The 21,264-nt window shown below is 39.8% G+C and overlaps 1 protein-coding gene across 1 annotated transcript in view; it reads left to right on the forward strand.

Annotated features, from left to right (window-relative positions):
• Kiaa0319l (KIAA0319 like) overlaps positions 1-21,264 on the forward strand; it is a 90,972-nt gene that overhangs the window by 8,776 nt on the left and 60,932 nt on the right. The window lies entirely within an intron of this gene.

Genomic DNA, 21,264 nt, shown 5'->3' on the forward strand with positions numbered 1-21,264 from the left:
CTTCTGAGAATTTAGGATTATGGATATGAGTCACTCTTAACTACCTGAGAAAGCCTTTCTTTTCTTTTTTTTTTTGCCAGTCCTGGGCTTGAGCTCAGGGCCTGAGCACTGTTCTTGAGCTCTACCACTTGAGCCTCAGCACCACTTCCGGCTTTTTTGTATGTATGTGGTACCGAGGAATCGAACCCGGGTCTTCGTGCATGCTAGGCAAGCACTTTAACCACTAGGCCAAACTCCAGGCCGCTTTCTTTTCTTTTCTTCCCTTTCTTTCTTCCTTCCTTCCTTCCCCTCTCTCTCTCTCTCTCTCTCTCTCTCTCTCTCTCTTTCTTTTTCTTTTTTTTTAGGTTCAAGACCAAGAATAAATCTTGGTTCTTGACATTTTTATTTATAGGCTAGTGCCCTACCAACTGAACCATTCCTCTAATGCAAACCTTTTTGTTGTTTTTCTGGTACTGGGTTTACATTCAGTGCCTCATGTTCTTTTTTCTTTTCTTTTCTTTTTCTTTTTTTTTTTTTTAGTGCCTCATGTTCTTAGTTGCCTTTTTTTGTCAAGGCTGGCTCTCGATGACTTGAGCCACTCTTCCACTTTTAGCTTTTTGCTCATTAATTGGAGAGTCCTGCAGATGTGTTTGCTCAAATTGGCTTTGAAACCTGATTCTTGGATCTTAACTTCTTGAGCACGTAAGATACAGGCATGAGCTGCCAGTACTTTAGAAATCTCAGCCTTTTAATCTGTCATATTGATGAAAATTAAAGTAAAAATGTCTGAGAGCTTGGGATGTAGCTTAGTGGCAAAACATTTATGTAGAGTTTTAGGTTCAGTTCTCAGCACTAAAAATTAAAAACACCTAAGGGGGATATGGACACCTTTACACGGTTTTGGGAAATTAAAACAGAGAACTCTTTGGCATAATTATCACAAGACCTAATAAAGCTCATAGTCTTTGACTTAATTCCCCTTAGTCATCTACTAACACTTTAAGGGTGCATTTATATTACTGTGAATTAAAGTACTTATTTTGTGCTGGCCAAGTGTTGCTGTAACCTGTTGTATAATACAGTGGTAAAATTTTTGTATAATTACTTGGTAGAATATTGTCCCATCTCAAGATTCATATTTTAGAATAATAGACACATGGGGAAAGGAAAGTCTCCTAATATTAAATGATAAAAGCAAGGTACAAAATTCTCTATTTGCTATAATATCAATTCTGTGAAACACAAAAAAGATTACATGGTAGAAAAAATCTGAAATAAGATATACACACACACACATACACATACACACACACACACACACATACACACACACTAATCCTAGGGCTTAACTCAGGATCTAGGTCCTGTCTCTGAGCTTTTTTTTGCTCAAGACTAGCATTCTTCCATTTTAGCCACAGCTCTACTGATAGCTTTTTTGTCGTTAATCTAACTGTGCTCACTTTAAACCACAACCTTAGAACTCAGCTTCCTGAATAACTAGGATTACAAGTATGAGCTACTGGTACCTGGCAGTATATATGTACAGGTACATATGTACATATACATAACAGTATATATATAGATATATACATAAATATTTATAGTGGAATTTATATTCATCTGTGTTTTCAGATCTTTTTTTTTTTGCCAGTTGTGGGGCTTGAACTTAGGGCCTGAGCATTGTCTTTGAACTTTTCTCAAAGCCAGAACTCTACCACCTGAGCCACAGCACCACTTCCAGCTTTTTTCTATGTATGTGGTACCGAGGAATCGAACCCCAGCTTTCGTGCATGCTAGGCAAGCACTCTACCACTAGGCCAAACTTCCAGCCATTTCCAGATATTTTTTGATTTTTTTTTTTTTTTTGCCAGTCCTGGGCTTGAATTCAGGGCCTGAACACTGTCCTTGGGTATTCTCAAGGCTAGCGCTCTACCACTTGAGCTACAGTACCACTTCCTGCTTTTTCTGTGTATGTGGTACTGAGGAATCGAACCAAAGGCTTCATACATGCTAGGCAAACATTCTACTACTAGGCCATGCTCCCAGCCCTTCTGTATTTTTGTATAACTTAAAAAAAAAAAAAAAGAATTGGGAGCTGGGTGACTCACATCTGTAATCCTAGCTACTTAGGAGGCTGAAATCTGAGGATCACAGTTTAAAGCCAGCCCGGGCACTAAAGAATGTGAGACTCTTATCTGCAATTAATCACTAGAAAGTCAGAAGTGGAGCTCTTGCTCAAGGGTTAGGTGGCCTTAAGCTGAAGAACTCAGGGTCAACACCCAGGCCCAGAGTTCAAGCCCCATGACCCACCAAAAAAAAAAAAAAAAAAAAAAAAAATATATATATATATATATATATATATATATATATGGGGAGAGAGAGAGAGCGAGAGAAAGAAAGAAAGAAAGAAAGGAGAGAGAGCTGGGATCTTGCCTCTTTTATTCATACTAAGTATTCCAAGCAAGGGTTTAGCACATAATAGACGCACCATAAAATATTTGTTGACTGAATAAATTAATAAATTAGCAATAAGGAAATTACGCTTTGAGATGAAACTGAAATCAGGATAATCAGAGCAACTGTATACAGATACTTCAAGGAGATTCAGTGCCTTTGAAACTAATAAGATAAAACTGAAATCTTAACAAATACATTAAAATATTCAAAGAAAAAATGTATACATCCTGAGAGTTATATGTGTATGTTTGTGGGAGGCAAAAATACTTAATTGGCCTTGGAAACCTAAAACAAGGAGGCTAATACATACCTAAAACAAACAATCAACTATGAAAACATTTTCTGACCTGCTTCCAGGAAAGAAATTACACTATATTTTTGGCACAGAGAAAAAATATTCAGTTAGAAGCCATTCTCTGAGAACTTATTAGAAGTCTGGTCCCACACTGGGCACTGGGACAATAAAGATGAGTACAACACAGCCCTGCTGAGAGAAGGTTCAATGTGATGGGGGACATAGATAGAAGCACTGGGATACAGTAAGTGAAGAGATGGCGGGAAGCCAAGCAGAGAGCTACTGGAACTAGAGGAAGCATTTAGCGTGAGGTAAAGGGGGGAATCTGAGGAATCCTGAGAAACTGATATCTGGGTAGTTTTGAATGTTAAAAGATTCAAAAGATATTACCAGGCAATAGAATGCAAGTAAATTTTCATAAGCCAGAGCAGTCTGGTGTATAACAAGAGTGCTGGGTATGGTGGCTCACACCTGTAATCCTAGCTATTCAGGAGGCTGAGGTCTGAGGATCAAGGTTCAAAACGAGGCACAAAAGGACCTAAGACGCTTGTCTCCAGTTAACCTCTAGAAAATGGGAAGTGGGGCTTGGCTGTAGGGTAGGGTGGTAGCCTTGAGCTAAAGAACTCAGGGACAGTGCCCAGGCCAAGTTCAAGCCCCGTGAACCACACAAAAAACAAAACAAAACAAACAAACAAAACTAGAATGGCAGTTTTAGTAGGGGGTCAGACCATGCTATGAAGCCTCAGTCTTAAACATTTTTTTCCCCTAAATCAGTTGTAGGGCTTAAACTCAGGGATGCTGCCCCTGAGATTTTGTACTCAAGGCTAGCACTCTACCACTTAGAGCCACAGCACCCCTTCCAGTTTTCTGGTGATAAATCAGAGATAAGAGTCTCATGGAATTTCCTGCCCGAATTAGCAAGTTGGCTTTGAGCAGTGATCCTAAGATATCAGCCTCCTGAGTAGCTAGGATTACAGGTGTGAGCCACCAGCACCTGGCTAATGAGATTGCTTTAACATATTCATTCACCTATCCCTAGCACTGCTTGACCTCCAGTGATTTGGTTTCCTGCTTAGCCACATAGCATCTAGCATCTAATAAACATCAGATAGTCTTATTCTGTGCTTTTTTGGTTCAGCTCTTAGCCACAGACTGACAGAAGACCCTACCACTGGACTTCTGAGCGTCTCCTTTCTTCATAAGTCCTAACTTGCAATGCATTATACTCAGATGTTAGCCAAATGTAGATCCCTGTTTCCTGGGTTTAGTGAGACTCCAGTATTCTCTCAACCAAAGAATGGTTGGAAAGTTGTCCCTTAACAGAGAACTGGGTGGTTTGGGGGGTTACTGTCTTCATTTCTCTCAGGATTGCAGCTTTGCACTACCTGTTATCACTGTACTAAAAATCTTGTTTTGTGTGTTTATGTCAGATGGTGAATTGTTCTATCATGACTGCAAGCAGAAGTCTATATGAATACTTTCTGCTCAGAAAATTGTCTGACTCAAAGTTGCGTATCTTGCATCCCTAGCATCAAGTACATACTAGGTAACAAGAAAGTTTGTATTGGAGCAATCTAAGAAAAATGCTGGAAACAACATTATAATTAGGGAGAATTGTCTTTTTCTGTTTTATTTTTCAATCTTAGTCCTTTATATGAGCTACTCATGTCCAATAAAGGCAAGCAATATTTTTTTGATAATTTCTGTTCTTTTCTTCATTTTTTCTCTAATTTACTCCACTAATGGCCCAAGGATTTTCTGATTGATAAAGTTAGAAAAGAATCCTAGGGACCAGGAGTTTGGCTTAGTGGTAGAGGGCTTGCCTAGCATGCATGAAGACCCAGGTTTGATTCCTTGGTACCACATACATAGAAAAAAAAAGCCAGAAGTGGTGCTGTGGCTCAAGTGGGAGAGCTCTAGCCTTGAGAAAGTTCAAGGACAGTGCTCAGGCCCTGAGCTCAAGCCCAGGACTGGCAAAAAAAAAAAAAGAAGAAGAAAAGGAAAGAATCCTATTGTACACAGTGGCCAGTTTTTAGGATTACTATGCTATAGCTGATCTACCCATACAGTACAGACTACATTTGCCCAATTAGGGTAGGGCTAATTCAGGATAGGAAAGTATAAGAAAGACCTTTTGTGGGACTGGGAGTTTGGCCTAGTAGAGTGCTGATCTAGCATGCACAAAGACCCAGGTTCAATTCCTCAGTTCCACATACATAGAAAAAGCTGGAAATGGTGCTGTGGCTCAAGTGGTAGAACTCTATCACCTTTAGAAAGCTCTTGGACCGCCTTGAGTTCAATCCCCGGGACTGGCAAAAAAGAAAAAGAAAAAGACCATTTGTGACTACATACATTTGTCATAGTCATATTCACTAGTCATCCTTGTCAGTATCACTTACCATAAAGATGATTTTATTTATTTTGGCGCTTGTTCTAGGATTTGAACTCAGGGCCTGGGTCTGACCCTGAGCTTTTTTTTTTTTTTTTTCTTAAGGCAACCATTCTAGCACCTAGCTACAGCTCTACTTCCAGATTTTTCTGGTAGTTAATTGGAAATAAGAACCTCAGGGACTTTCCTTCTTGGGCTGGCTTCAAATTGCGATCCTCAGATCTTAGCCTCTTGAATAGCTAGGATGACAAGCATAAGCCACTGGCACTGGTTTAAAGATGGTATTTTGATCTTCATTTGCTCTGTTATTTTTTTTTTGCCAGTCCTGGAGCTTGAGCTCAGGGCCTGAGCACTGTCCTTGGACTTTCTCAAGACTAGAGCTCTACCACTTGAGCCTCAGCACCACTTCCAGCTTTTTTCTATATATGTGGTACCGAGGAATCAAACCTGGGTCTTCGTGCTTGCTAGGCAAGCACTCTACCACTAGGCCAAACTCCTGGCCCTGCTCTGTTATTTTTTATATTTTATTTAGTCCAAAACCCTAGGTGGAGAAATTAATTATCACTCTGAGAATCTGGAGAGACTACAGATAGGACAGAGATAGCTGCTGGCTTAGCTCAGCAAGTGGTTTCTTCCTTACTAGTTGCCATTCTCTTTTGTTTTCATTCCTACCTGAATTCATGAGCACAGGGTGTCCCTGGTAAATAGAAAGCATTTGCTTGCTTTTTTCCTTTGTCCTCTACCTTTAAGTATACTTGAGGGCCATGGCCTGTAATCAAAGTCACTCAGATCAAGTGGTATCTTTCTTCCTTAAGAAGATTCTGTATTTTGAAAATATATTGGTCTTCTGGAGAAAGACATTTTGGGGAGACTTTCAGTGGCATTTTATCTTTGCTCATATTCTGTCTAGATGCTGGGCACCTAATTTAAGGTAGATGACTAATCGAATATATCTTAAAGCAGTGAGTCTTCAGCAGGAACTTTCTCCTGCCAAACTGGCCTATATTCTTAACTACATCGCAGTACAGGAAAGTAATAAATTATTAATCCTAAATCTGTCTTCTCAGATTGTAGGATAATGACTTGGGTATATGGCAGCTAGGGGAAGGTGGAGTTTTCTGGCTGTTAACACAAACTGTACAGAAGCTTTTGATTCTGAAAGTCAGCTAGCGTTGAGCAAGTCTATGTGATCTTGTTATATCATAACAATTGACATGGATCAGTCAGCTTCTACAGTTAGCCTCTCACCCAATTAAACAAAATTGCTGTCTCCTGCTTGAACATTCATTAGTAAAATCATATTAAGTCCTATCCTGGAAAACAGTAATTTTAGTGAGCTCTATGGAAAATCTGTGCAAACATGAACCTATTTTTAAGTGAATGTAAATGAGAAAATGGCATAATTGACAGTAAATATAACTTAATTTTAGAGCAGTTTCAAATTGACCTTCTTTTGGAATTCCTCATGGGAGGGAATTGTAACATAGCAGAAAAAGAATTTATAAAAACAATTGTAGAGTAAAAGCAATACAGGTTATGCTTAGTTATGTTTCTAATTTAAGGCATTGTATATAGTTGTTAGGAATATAGTTAAGAACTGGGAAGAATTAGTGTTTAGACATCAATTCTTACTTTTATTTTTTTGTTATTATAAAGGTGATATACAAAGGGATTATAGTTACGTAAGTCAGATAAAGAATTTCTTTTTTGGACAATGTTACCTCTTCCCTTACTCTCAGTTTTTGGACATCAATTCTTATGCAAGCAATATTGAGTTTGAGTCAAAGTGAATGTGAGTGCTAGAGACTGAACCCAGGGCTCTATGCATGATAAGTATGGTTCTGCCACTGAACTGCATCCTAAAGCCCCTAAGGTCTGCCTTTTCTAATACCCTTCTGGTCTTTGATCTAGATGCTTCTGTAACAAAAGTCAGCCTGTGTAGTTTAGATTCTTTAGCCATTTTTTATTTCGGACAGTACATTTTCAGAGAGAAGTCTTGACTTATTTATCAGTAGCAAGGCAATAGCTAGCAGAATGGAGCATGATCTCAGGAATCAGACAGCCAGCCTGAATCTGAGTGCTGGGTTTAGTTGGGTGGTATTTTATCAGGTTCTTCATCTATAAAATGGGGTTGACAGTACCTCTAATAGAAAGAATTACTAGGAAGATTAAATATTTGTGCAAAGGGCCTAGCCTATTCCAAGGTTTAGAAATAGAATCCAACACATATTAACAAATGTGAGGGATTTTAGCCCACATGTTACTTCATATAAAAGAAGCCACTGACATTTTACATTGTTACAGACTGTAGTCTTTCTTTCATGTGGTTCTACAGACTTGACATTGATTGAAGGTCCTGACGGAGTGAACTGAATTGTGCAATTCCATAGTGGTATCATAGTCTAAGAATCTTGACAGGCCACTGATTTTCTCTCCCAGTTAAGAAGAGAATTCTGTCCCTTCTTGAATACTTGTTTGTTAAACATGACATTTGTAAAAATCAATGTTAAGGGGCTGGGAGTTTGGCCTAGTAGTCGAGTGCTTGCCTAACATGCACAAAGACCCAGGTTCAATTCCTCAGTACCACATACATAGAAAAAAAGCCAAAAATGGTACTGTGGCTCAAGTGGTAGAGCTCTAGCCTTGAGAAAGTCCAAGGACAGTGCTCAAGCCCTGAGTTCAAGTTCCAGGACTAGCAAAAAAAAAAATCAATGTTAATAAGATCTTTAAAAAAAAATAAAAGAAGAAGAGATTTCTGTTTTGCTACTGTGATACCACCTTGCCCTCTGCCCTGCCTGGGCACTAATAGCACTAATGATGTGATCATACTTGGCAAGGCCTATGTCAATCCAGGTTGTCTCTGACTTTTGGTGAGGATATTGTTCTTTGCTGTTGGAGACAGGGTCTCTGTGTGTCTTAGGGTAACCTTCAGCCCTCTGGGTAGCCCATACTGGCCTGGAACTCATGCTTTTCCTGCTTCAGCCTTATGAATGTTGGGATTATAAGTGTGTGTTAGTATCCCTGACAAGGAATGGTGCCTTGAATGGGGTTGACGCAGTAGTATTTTTCCATTTTGTGTCAGTTTTACTATTTAGGGCCGGGAGTTTGGCCTTAAAGACCCAGGTTTGATTCCTCGGTACCACATACATAGAAAAGCCAGAAGTGGTGCTGTGGCTCAAGTGTTAGAGCACTTAGTAGCCTTGAGGAAAGCCAAAGGACAGTGCTCAGGCCCTGAGTTCAGTCCCCAGGACTGGCAAAAATAGAAGTTTTACAATTGCATCCCTTCTTCCTTACCTTCCTTCCTTCCTCCCTCCCTCCAGTGCATACTGTTGTAGGCATTAAAAATATAGCCAGGCACGGCCAGGCACAGTGGCTCACACCGTAATCCTAGCTATGCAGAAGGCTGAGATCTGAGAATCACAGTTCAAAGCCATCCCGGCCACTAAAATCCATGAGACTAATTTTCAACTAACCACTAGAAAACCAGAAGTTGCACTGTGACTCAAAGGGTAAGATGGTAGTCTTGAGCTCAAGCGCTCAGGGACAGCATCCAGGCCCAGAGTTCAAACCCCACAACTGACAAAAAACAAAACAAAACAAAGAAAGAAATATAGTGGGAACTATAGCCAGGTGGGCCAGGAACATAGCCTGGTGGTAGTGTGCTCACCTAGCATGCACAAAGCCATGGATCCCTCTGTACCACATACACAGTAAAGGCCAGAAGTGATGCTGTGGCTCAAGTGGCAGAGCGCTAGCCTTGAGCAAAAAGCATCCAAGGCAAGATAAAATAATGACATTCATTGTGAAGTGGAAGAAACTAGAGCAAATCATATTGAGTGAGATGAGTCAAGACCAAAGGAACAAAAGGCACATGGTATCCTTAATATGTGGATATTAGGTCCAAATAGTACAAGAGCGAGGACTCAATATTTGGGTAGCCAAGATTATGAACTTGGTCTTGGAGATATAAACATAGCTACATAGACATAAAAATCTATGATGGAGGGGCCGGGAGTTTGGCCTAGTGGTGAAAGTGCTTGCCTAGCATGCACAAAGGCCAGGGTTCGATTCCTTGGTACCACATACATAGAAAAAAGCCGGAAGTGGTGCTGAGGCTCAAGTGGTAGAGCTCTAACCTTGAGAAAGTCCAAGGACAGTGCTCAGGCCCTGAGCTCAAGCCCTGAGCTTAAGCCCAGGACTAGCAAAAAACAAACAAACAAAAATCTATGATGGACTACAGTCTATAGACATGATTCATTACATAGATTAATATGTATCTGTGACATACAAACCCTCAGCTTAATTTTAATTATGTTCTAAAATCTGTGTGCCAGTGATTGTATATAGAGATTCCCTTCTTGAATACTTGTTTGTTAAACATGACATTTGAAATATGATGTAAAAATCAATGTTAATAAAATCTTAAAAAAAAAGTGTCCAAGGGCAGTATTCAGGCTTTGAGTTCAAACTCCAGGACTGGCAAAAAAGAAAGAAAGAAAGAAAGAAACAAACATAGTAGGGAGCAAGACAGAGATCATCTTTACTCCCATGAAGCTTGTTTTTTGTTGATATCTTTGCCATTCCTAGGGAGCAGAAACTCTTCTAGAGAGTGATATGATTGATACCAAGTCCTTCCAAAGAGTCCAAAGTCTCCCTAGAGTCCCATGATAAAGTAATGACAGTAGAGACCCAGTTTTTACTTGCATAATTTTAAAAAGTAGGAGACAAAGCAATTTGGTGTCTCCAGCTGGTCACAATAGAGTAACTTTCTTCTAAGAATCATGTAGGTGTGGAATTAAGACCCTGTCTGCAGTATGGTATGTGTCTGGCTTTTAATCCAGCTTGCTCTCTCACCTTTAATAATCCATACTCCTGAATAAGCAGTGAGGATAATTATCTGGGGAAGTAGAAAGAACACTGAAGCTACAGCCTTTGCCCCCAATTTGGAAGTGTGTATCCTCTGGTGATTCTGTGGGTATTAGATATACGTGGCCTGTCAGCACTTAGAGGTCTTATCTGTGTCAGGCACTTCTGTCTTTTGGCATCATTTGTTATTCAGGCCCTCTGCCAAACAGTTGCAATGTTTAGCATCAACCAACTACCAAATTATATAAACCCTGAATTTCCCTGGCCAATCACAAAGGGAAACTGTAAAATATCCTAAAAGAAGAAGGAATTACGAATGCCTTTGAATGTTCAGCCTGTTCTTTTTTTCCTCCATTTTCCTAACAACTATCATAAACACTCTAAACACTTCCCCCCAAATTTTTTTGGATTGTGACTATAAAGGTGATGTACCTCTGTTACGGTTATATAAATCAGGTAATGAGTACATTTCTTTTTGGACAAGGTCATCTTGCTCTCTTCCAATTTTTCCCCTCCCATTCCTAATCACAACTTAAGTAATTAATTTTCAACACAGTGTCTAGTGAGTACCACTGCTGCATTTGTTCACCCTCTCACGACACTATTTTTTTTTTTTTTTGCCAATGCTGGGGTTGAAGTCAGGGCCTGGGCACTGCCCTTGAGTTTTCTGAAGGTTAGTGCTCTACCATTTGAGCCCCAGCACCACTTCTGGCTTTTTCTGTGTATGTGGTATGGAGAAATTGAACCCAGGGCTTTATGCAGGCTAGACAAGCAAGCAGGGGAAAGAAAAGTTGACCAATAGCCAGGAGTTTGGCCTAGTGGTAGAGTGCTTGCCTAGCATGCACAAAGACCTGGGCTCGTTTCCTCAGTACCACAGACATAGAAAAGCCAGAAATGGTGCTGTGGCTCAAGTGGTAGAGCACTAGCCTTGAGAAAGCCCAAGGACAGTGCTCAGGCCCTGAGTTCAAACCCCAGGACTGACAAAAAAAAAAGTTGGCTAATGCCTAAAGCTCTTCCCTCAGTAGACTCTGTCCCTGAAGATGGATCTCACTCCATTTCTCCTTTTTAAACTCTCCCAGCAGATGATAAGAGTTTTAGGAATAAAACATATATTTCAATGTTTATTGAGAGCAGTTTGAGTCAACTGGAGATTTATGGAAATTGGTGGCCAGCATAGGTTTTAAATGATGGAACCTTGTAGAGGGTAGCTGAAGAACCATATTCCATTTCAGAAAGTTGATCAATTTGTATCCGGCTGGGTCGGTCTGTTGCATTTTGCCTGGAGCACAGCAGTTCTGTGCATGTGTTGAAGCATCTGGAGGCTCCCCTCCACCTATATGTGCTCTACTTCATCAGTTTCTGCGTAGCTTTCAAAACTGCTCTCCATTCTACTCCCCAGAGTGAGCTCCTGTGCTGCACTCTGGCATTTCTCACCATGCACTTTTCAAATAACAGCGTGGATTTTTAATAGAATTCTTAATATTCTTAAAGGGAGGGCTTGACCTTGACCAGGACCTTGAATAGAATTATTTGTCATGGATGGCCAAAAGAAGCCAGAGTTTTCTCACCCTTCTCCAGTGTCCTTTTCTGATAAAGCATACCCTCCTTTCCTTTCCCAGGCTGTTTTGATTGAGCTGTTTCGCCTCCACTCCTTCATGTTTCATGTGGGGGCTGCTGCCTTGGCAGCATGGCTGCGTTTGTCAGTGGGGAGGAAGTGGTAGAGAGTGAAAGGCTTCAGTGTACACAGTTTTCAGGAGTTTTCGTGTGCCTATGGGGATGAGGGTGGGAGAGATATAGACAGACACTGAGACAGACACACTTGCTGTCATTATTATTCTGTTTAGAACTAACGTCACTTTTAAATCCTCAGAGAAGTGTCGCCATTTCATAGATGGAGTTAAGAAAAGGTCACTTTCTTGGTGTTTAGATGGTGTCCACTAGATAATTTGATTGGTCTTGACCAGTTTGCCCAGATTTTTATTTCTGTCAGTAGAAATAAAAATTAAGATCAATTTGAAAATGGTGATATAGGATTATAGATAGGAAACAGACTTTTTGAAAAATAAAGTCCAGGGGCTAGAACTTGGCTCAAGTAGAATACTGCCTATGTTAGAGAGCATGAAGCTTTAAGTTCAAACCCTCAGTACTGCCAAAAGAAAAAATAGTCTGTTGAAGGCCACATGTAAATAAGCAGACAGGAAAGTAAATACCAAATTTTCTGAATGTCTGTACTGCTTCAGGACAATAAATTGGATTGATTACCCTTTTATAATATTTGTGGTCCTTTGGCTTCTTGTAAGTATTGTCTCACATTCAGAGACTGCAAGTATGCTAACTTCAATTTTCAATTTTGATGACTTCTCTTGTTTCAGATCATCAGTGATCAGTGTACATAGTATAGATACATACATTTCAGGTCAACAACTATTGTACCAAGCTAAGTTAAACTCAGGTCCTGCTGTCAGTAAGTTCACAGTATGAAGGCAGAGTTAGAACAGAAAGAAATACTATAAATTCTAAGATGTGCCATGGGAGCACAAAGAATGGGCAAGGAAGAGATGAACCCTGCTCTGCAGCAAGATGGTTAAGACAGAGGATATTTTAGTTCCTTTGAAGCTCCCTCTCTCAGATTCATCTGAAGTGGTTTCAACTTGCAGAGCTCTTTCTGCTTCTTTTTCTCAGAGGGAGGGATGGAGGGAAGAAAAGATCTACAGCTCTGTAGCGTCTAGAGAGTAAGAGCCCTGAGAAAATTATTTCTGTACAGATACAGATTGGCTTTGATTTAATTTAAATAAACTGGCTCTCAGAAATTCTAAGAATACTAACTACTCACACAGTTTCATTTTCATTTACACACAGATGAGAAAGCATCTGTAGCTTTGCATTTTATTTGCTATAAGCAAAAAATGGTTTGAGATATTTAAGTTTTTGAAGCTCAGTTGTATTGAGTCCTCACATGTCCCAGTTCAGCCCACTGCAGAGTTTTTCAGTTTTTGATTTTTTTATGACACTTACATAATGCTCCCCAAAGAGAGATTTTCAATGGATAAATTGACATAAACTTTTTTTCTATTGACCATATTTACTTAAATAACATTTCATGGCTAGGTATATTTTTTCCTATTTCCTTTTAAGCTTTACTGCTAATTTATCGAAGGCTGAAGCTTTCAAAATGATCTTTTCTTTTAAACAAGAAAACAAATCAGTTTTGTTTTTTTTTTTAAAGAGAGAGAAAAGGGGATAACACGTCCTCAAAACAAAACAGTACTTGGGCCGGGAGTTTGGCCTAGTGGTTAAAGTGCTTGCCTAGCATGCATGAAGACCCGGGTTCCATTCCTCGGTACCACATACATAGAAAAAAGCCAGAAGTGGTGCTGAGGCTCAAGTGGTAGAGCTCTAGCCTTGAGAAAGTCCAAGGACAGTGCTCAGGCCCTGAGCTCAAGCCCAGGACTGGCAAAAAAAAAAAAAAAAAAAAAAAAACAACCAAAAGAAAGTTATACCAAAAAAAAACAAAAAACAAAACAGTACTCTGATTCAAGGTTCTCTGTGTGGGTTTCAGAAGGAGGTTGGTGTGATTGTGATAAATGCAAATAATTTATCAACCCATAATAACTGCAGTCAGAGATGGCAATCAACTGCAGGTTCTTAACAATAACATCCACAAGTGGGTTATACAGGGAATTTGCTAGATTCGTGACATCATATCTAGGCACTTTTCTTTTTAGAAAATTGTCTTCTTAGAACTACTTTTATGTACAGACCAAAGTTTATCTTTTATCATTTAATACCTTTGAAGTACAAAGACAGTATTACATAGAGAGGTGTGGGCTCCCTTCACGCTGTGGCTTGGAGGCGTGCTCTTCTTGCTGACAGCATTCTTCTGAATCTTTTAGTCATAAGGTGGTGGGAGAAAAAGCAGAGCAGAATTCTGAGTACATCATATGCAGCAATGTAACCCCCTAGTTACAGGGTTTTTTTTTTTAAGTACATGTTTTAATCATTTGTCTTCAATCTGCCTTTAAATATTATAAATTTCTTGATGACTGTATTGTTTCTAAGCAGGTGACTTTATGGTAGGAGAGCTATTTTCAGTTCTACCAGTGATTTCATTAAAGTTTGGTTGTAAAAAATGGGTCCTTTGAAATGTACGAGCAGCTATATCTAATAAATGCAATTTTTTATTCATTAACAACTATCAGGAAGCTAAGGTATTAGAATTGTGATAGGATGATTTCTGCATTTCACCTAGGTAACTAGAACTTGGAGGCATTTTTTTTCCTTGTCATCACTTAGAGCTGAGGGCAGGTGAACGGATCTGGACACCAGCCATAATGGATGGCTCTTTAGGTGAGCTGAGAAGCCAGTTGCTACTGTTGTTTTGTTCAGAAAACTCAGCAGTGAAAAATTCTCTCACTTTTAAATAAAGTACTGTGGCCTGAAATACAGTTTGGGGAACTGAAATTTAGTTGGTCCTCTGATAAGGAAAGACTTAAAGGGATTTCCCAATTTATTGTCTGTGTAGAAAAGACTGTTTCCCTGCTGTTCTCATCTCCTTAGCTTTTTTTCAGTTTTTCTCTATATGTCTCTCACCATACTTCACATGCAGTGAAGAACATGCCCTTTGCCGTGTGTGGTTGTGTGTATGTGTGCGTGTGTGTGCGCGTACATACCTGTGCATATGCAGGTATTAGGCCTTGAACTCTACTTCTGGCTTTTTTTGCTGGCTAATTGGAGATAAGAGTCTCATGGATTTTCCCGCCAGGCTTTGAACTGTGATCCTCAGGTCTCAGCTTTCTGAGTAGCTCGGATCACAGGCATGAACCAGTGATGTCTGGCTGCTTTCTTTCTTTGAGATAACATCTCTCTGTAGTCTAGGGTGGCCTCAAACTCCTAATCCTGCTGCCTCAGCCTCCTGAGTAGTAGAATTACAGGCTTGTATGACCACACCTGCCCCCCAACTTAATTTCAAAAGCTCTAAATTTCTTAGTGAATTGGAAACTTTACTTTTCCCTCCTGCTTCTTCTTTCTGCCAAAGAAATTAATTAACATTAAGGATCTGAGTCAAATGACTCAAGTGATTTCATACTGGAGCTGACATCCTTTGCTTAATTTTGTTAGCTGAAATAACAAATTTATTTAAGTATTGAGTGAACTTTCAAAATTAATAAGTACTCTTTGAGTGCCTGCTAATGCTTCTTTCTTGGCCTATGAATGCAAAAATACAAGATAAAATCCTAGCACTAAAGTTCAGGAGAAAAAAATGATAGAGGAAAATGCAGAATGCCCAAAAGCAAGGTCTCTGGAGCTGAGATTTGCATCAAGGAAGCATTTCCCAGAAATGGTGGTGGCAGAACTGCAATAAAGTATAGCACCTACAAAAACAATGTTAGCTAATTGTTCCTGAGCTCTTAGCAAATGTCAAGTATTAACCAAATGTTAAGTACCATGCAACAGATCATCTCCTTCAGTATCTTTAATAACTCTTATTTAAGTACGGTTACCACAGTGCTTGTGTTATACGTGAAGAAACTAATGACTGTCACCCAAAATGACCCAGTTAGAAATTGACTGAGTTGACATTCAAATATAGGCAGTCTTATTTCAAGAACCAAAGGCTTAAAGCACAGGTTTTCCAGGAGTTTTAAGAGCAGTTATGGAATAGAGGTATTATCTGATATGGGATTTTCTTTGGAAACAAATTTCAACTCAATTTTCTAAGAGTTCAGTGTGGACATCACCTTGGGGACTGAACACATTTTCTCATTAAACCTAGGTTGAATGGAAGTGCCTTTCATCTTTTCCTTAACCTGTGAAATACAGTTATGTTACCTTAAGTAGATTTAAAGGACCATCACTGCTTTTGCCTATAAATTGCTCCACTCAACTAACATGTTATGGTACTTTCCTTCTCTCTAGCAATTTGCTACAGAAGCCTTTGAGGCTTCTTTAGTGACAGTCTCGAAAGAGAAAACTTGCTCCTCTGAATATTCTTTTTTTTTTTTTTTCCTTTGCCAGTCCTGGGCTTGAGCTCAGGGCCTGAGCACTGTCCTTGGACTTTCTCAAGGCTAGCACTCTACCACTTTAGCCTCAGCACCACTTCCAGCTTTTTGCTATGTATGTGAGGTGCTGAGGAATTGAACCCGGGTCTTCGTGCATGCTAGGCAAGCACTCTACCACTAGGCCAATCTCCCGGTCCTCCTCTGAGTATTCTTGACTAGAGAAGTGCTACATGACTTGGTTTATGATTGAGTCTTTGAAAGCCTGCTTTCTACCTAGCTGACCATTAAGAGTTAATGTCACTAGCAGCTGAGATACATCTCTTGGACAGAATGGCTTTTGGAGAAAAGAGAAAGGGGTCAGAATGTGGATACACACCTAACAATTCTTGTTTAGCAGTGAGTGTAATTTCAGTGAATCACCTACACCATAACATTTAACAAACTGTGCTCTTAACAATTTAGGCACACAACAAAGGCAATGCATAGTAATTACTTTCTTTTCAAAGAAGGGCTTTGTGAAGCAGCTGCCACCTTCAGTCCAACCTGTGTGCAGTTGAAGAAAAAGTGGTGGCCCTTTTGAAAGGAGGAGAGGGGGCAATAGTTATTACCCTGGTCTTTTCCAAACTTCATAATACCTTATTGTACCCATCAAAGGATTTAGTTACCCCCCTCTGCCTTGCTTCTGAGTATGCTAGCCCTGCAGGAGACAACTGATGTGGAGAGGAACATAGAACCACTTTTGTATTAGTTTATAGGTGGGTATGGGGGTGACAGACATGCTGGCAGTTAAAAAGGAAGGTGAAGAGCGTTCCCTAAAGTAGATTGTTTGTGAACAATGTGCTTGTTTATCCCTCCCCCCTTTTTTCCTTGTTTTTTCTGTTTTGGTACTGGGGATTGAATCTAGCATGTTGCACTTAATAGGCAAGTGTTTTGCCACTGAGCTACATCCCAGCCCTGTTTGTCTATTTTTATATGGCAGCCATTTTGTCTGAGACCCACTCACTACATCCTTTTGATGATCACTACAAGAAGACAGAGGATGTAGAGCTATAGTTCATTGGTTTTAGCACCAATGCAAAGCTTCTACCTTACTACTTGATAGTAGCTCATTATAGGTATAATTATTAAAGGGAAACTTCTGATGAATTCTTGACAGTATAATGAAATTGTGAGATTTCAAGAAAATAATTTCAACTTTAATGTCTGTCAGTGTAAATTTTGTCTATAAAATACCCTAACTATGTACTGTTTTCTGTGCAAAGGGAAGAATCTAGCAATTGCTCCAGTCTCTTCTTCCATTTCCACTATCGTAACTCTTCTGTTGGGATATGTGTGATGTATTTGGTTAAATTTGTGGCTGCTTTAACATTATGGCTTCTAAGAGAGTGGGTGTTCTGTCTCTGCTCCATGTGGTTGTCACCCAGTACAGTTTCCAAGTTTGCTTATGAAGTCAAGCTTGTTACCTGAGTTTTAAGAATGCCACAGGCAACAACACTGTCTCTAAATATTTCTAGAGTTGTTCACAGCTTTCTAAAAGTATTTAATGAATTTTTCCTGGCAATAATTCATATATTCTGCAGACTTTTCCATTCTGCTACTTGGAATTATGAAACCTGGTCTAGATTTTGTGCCAGATTTATTAGAATTCTGTCTTTTGAGAGCTAGAGGTGTTACTCAAGTGATAGAGTGCCTGTCTAGTAAGTCCAAGGTCTAGAACACAACTAAAAACGAGAGGGGCAGGAATTTGGCCTAGTGATAGAGTGCTTGCCTAGCAAGCATGAAGACTCAGTACCACATACATAGAAAAAGCCAGGAGTGGTACAATGGCTCAGTAAGGTAGAGCTCTACCCTTGAGAAAGCCCCAGGACCATGCTCAGGCTCTGAGTTCAAGTCCCAGGACTGGCAAAAAAAAAAAGAGGGCCGGGAGTTTGGCCTAGTGGTTAAAGTGCTTGCCTAGCATGCGCGAAGACCCGGGTTCGATTCCTCGGTACCACATATATAGAAAAAAGCTGGAAGTGGTGCTGAGGCTCAAGTGGCAGAGCTCTAGCCTTGAGAAAGTCCAAGGACAGTGCTCAGGCCCTGAGCTCAAGCCCAGGACTGGCACAAAAAAAAAAAAAAAAAAAAAAAAAAAGAATTCTATTTTTTTTTTTTTGCCAGCCCTGGACCATGAACTCAGGGCCTGAGCACTGTCCTTGGACTTTCTCAAGGCTAGAGCTCTACCACTTGAGCCTTAGCACCACTTCCGGCTTTTTTCTATGTATGTGGTACCAAGGAATTGAACCCGGGTCCTCGTGTATGCTAGGCAAGCACTCTACCACTAGGCTAAACTCCAGGCCCAGAATTCTATTTTTTGAGAACTAATGACATAAATAAACATTTCTAGTTCCAGAGGCTCTAGTTTTGGGGATCCTCCAAATAATACATATGGGAGCTCTGTCTACTCTGCTATGTTATGATTTTGGAAAGTAATTAGCTTTGCTTCATTGTTTTTACCCTTGCTATCTATACATTTCACATGTTCCTATCAGTAGTGAGTTCCAGACATTCCCAGAGAGTTTTCAGTCTAAGATCTACTAACTATAACCCCCCTCCCCATTTTTTTGTAAGCATTTAATAATGTTTTTGCTTGGGAGCAGAGCCAGGCTATGGTGGCATAGGCAGGAAGAGGACCTGATCTAAAATTGGAGTTTATTTTCATCTTACCTTTTATCCAAGTTTCTTCTAGAATGCAGTCTTGACTACCAATGTTTTCCTGCTCCTTCCTGTCATGAAATTCTGTTTTCTAAGAGTAGCAACAATAACAGCTGAATCTTGAAGAGCCTAAATTATTTTTCAAAGGTTCTTTAAGATTTTAGTAAATGATTGTCCTAGATATGAAATTAGAATTTGTCTCTTTAACTAGGTTATTAGCCATATAAGAGGAAGAACTATGATACTGTGAATGGATGGAAGGCTTTTCTTTCCCAATTATTGTTGGACACTTGAAAGAGTAGCATTAAATAACATTTAATTTTAAAAAATAAGAATGGGGCTGGGAATGTGGCTTAGTGGTGGAGTGCTTGCCTAGCATGCATGGGTTCAATTCCTCAGTACCACATAAACAGAAAAAGCTGTAAGTGGTACTGTGGCTCAAATGGCAGAGTGCTTAGGAACAAAAGAAGCTCAGGAACAGTGCTAAGGCCCTGAGTTCAAGCCTCAGGACTGCCCCCCCCCTCCAAAAAAGGAAAAACTACTAACATATCAACTGAGAGATCAAGGGTATCTCTTACTTGGAGTGAAAACTATTGGGATTCTTTTGTTTTAGCTACATAATAGGCAGCTAACCTCCTGTTTTTCTTGGTTTGTTTCCTGCTTCTGCCTCCCAAGTGCTAGGACTACGTGCAAGTACCACCACACCCAGCTTCCTCCTATTTTCTTTACTCCTGTCACTGTCAGAGATCACCTGCCTCCTCCCAGGTTCTATTCCTCTGAGATAAGACAAAAGGCTCAAATGTCAGACAAGACTCATTTGAATTTTACCCATTACTAAGTTTCAGTAATAATTTTAAGAATACAGCCAGCAATCAAGAGGTACAGTGGAATGGGGAGAGTCTAGGACATTGTGTATAACTCTCCAGTTTGTCCTTCCCTCATTAAACATGCTCACGGTGGCCTTATGTCATGGTGAAGTCTCTAACAGAGGTTTCTAGGTCACCTCAGAAAGTACATATTGCGTTCAGGTTATGAAGCATTTTCTTTTTGTATCCCTGTTGTTAGGTAGCTTACCTGACATTTTTCAAGGGGCTATCTTTTCTCTGAAAGATTTGGATTTTACCATGCTGCTAGAGAATAGAATGTTTTAAAAATAATCTCTTTGACCTTAAAATTCCCATAGGTTCCCTTGACCATTTTCCCCAAGTCCAAGTCAGTTTCTTCCATATTTAATGGTAATAGTCCTCATGATTTTCCTCAAAGCTTTTGCCATTTTCTAAGGGGAAGAATAGGCAGCTATCTTGTCATCCATTTCTTATATTTTCCCATCTGCTTTTGTTTCTTGTGATAAAGAAACATCTGTGGGGCCGGGAGTTTGGCCTAGTGGTAGAGTGCTTGCCTAGCATGCACGAAGACCCAGGTTCAATTCCTCAGTACCACATACACAGAGAAAAGCTAGAAGTGGTGCTGTGGCTCAAGTGGTAGAGCCCTAGCCTTGAGAAAACCCAAGGACAGTGCTCAGGCCCTGAGTTCAAGCCCCAGGACTGGCAAAAAACAAACAAGAAACATCTTCTGAACCATGATGAGTTGTGTGAGTTTGATTTGACATTCCTGTATAATACGTGTTTTTTGATTCATAACCATTTACCCTCCCCTCCCACCCAACTTGTAAACTTTAAACAAAACAAAACAAATAAGCAAATAAACAAACAAAAAACAACTCCATTGAAGAAGTTGGGTACCTACAGGATGCCAGTAATCCTAGCTGCGTGGGAGGCTGAGAGAGGAAGGATCACAGTTCAAAGCCAGCCTAGGGAGGAAAATTCTAGAGACACTAATCTGGAAAATAATCAGCAAAAAATAGTACAAAGATGTGGCTCAAATGGTAGACCACCAGCCTAGCAAGTAGGAGGTCCTTAGTTCAAACCCAAGTACCTAAAAAAAAATCTATTGAAATTAATAAACTCTGTTTATTCTCAAACTTGTAGAGACAGTAGGTGTAATGTTGTAAGACAAGCCTTTTCTTGGCGGAAGACTGTTTTCCCTTCTAGCCTGTAGAAGATTGTTATTCATGATTCCATATCCCATGTACCACGACTTCAGAGGCAGAGTTTCTGGCCTTTTCCCTGCTCTCATTACTTGTTGAATGTTACTCATTTACATGCATACAAAAACCTCGCTCTTTCAGATTCCACTTCCTATCAACCGTTTACCTCCTTCACTTAGTATGTACATGTGGTTCATTCCTTTCAAACTTCTGTTGTTGGCCTGGATGTTTTCAGTACAGCTCATTCAATACCTGGCTATGTGGATTTCTGACAGTTCATTGTTTATTAATTCAATACTTTATCCACACATATATACATGTGTATTCATATACTCATTCAATGATTTTTGAACATCTGCTCTAAGCTACAGTTATGAGCTGTAGTTATTAAAGGAAAGAAAAACAAATGAACAACCAAACCCAGACATGGTCCTAAAGCTTATAGTTCACCTCATTTGAGGTGTAAATGGAAGAAAGAAGGAGTCAAGAGAGTTTGAAGTAGAGGGAACTGCATGTGCAAAGGCCCAGTGAGATGAAGGAG

Source organism: Megascapheus bottae, chromosome 6, assembly GCF_031878675.1.
Source record: "Megascapheus bottae isolate mThoBot1 chromosome 6, mThoBot2.hap1, whole genome shotgun sequence".
Classification (NCBI taxonomy): Eukaryota; Metazoa; Chordata; class Mammalia; order Rodentia; family Geomyidae; genus Megascapheus; species Megascapheus bottae.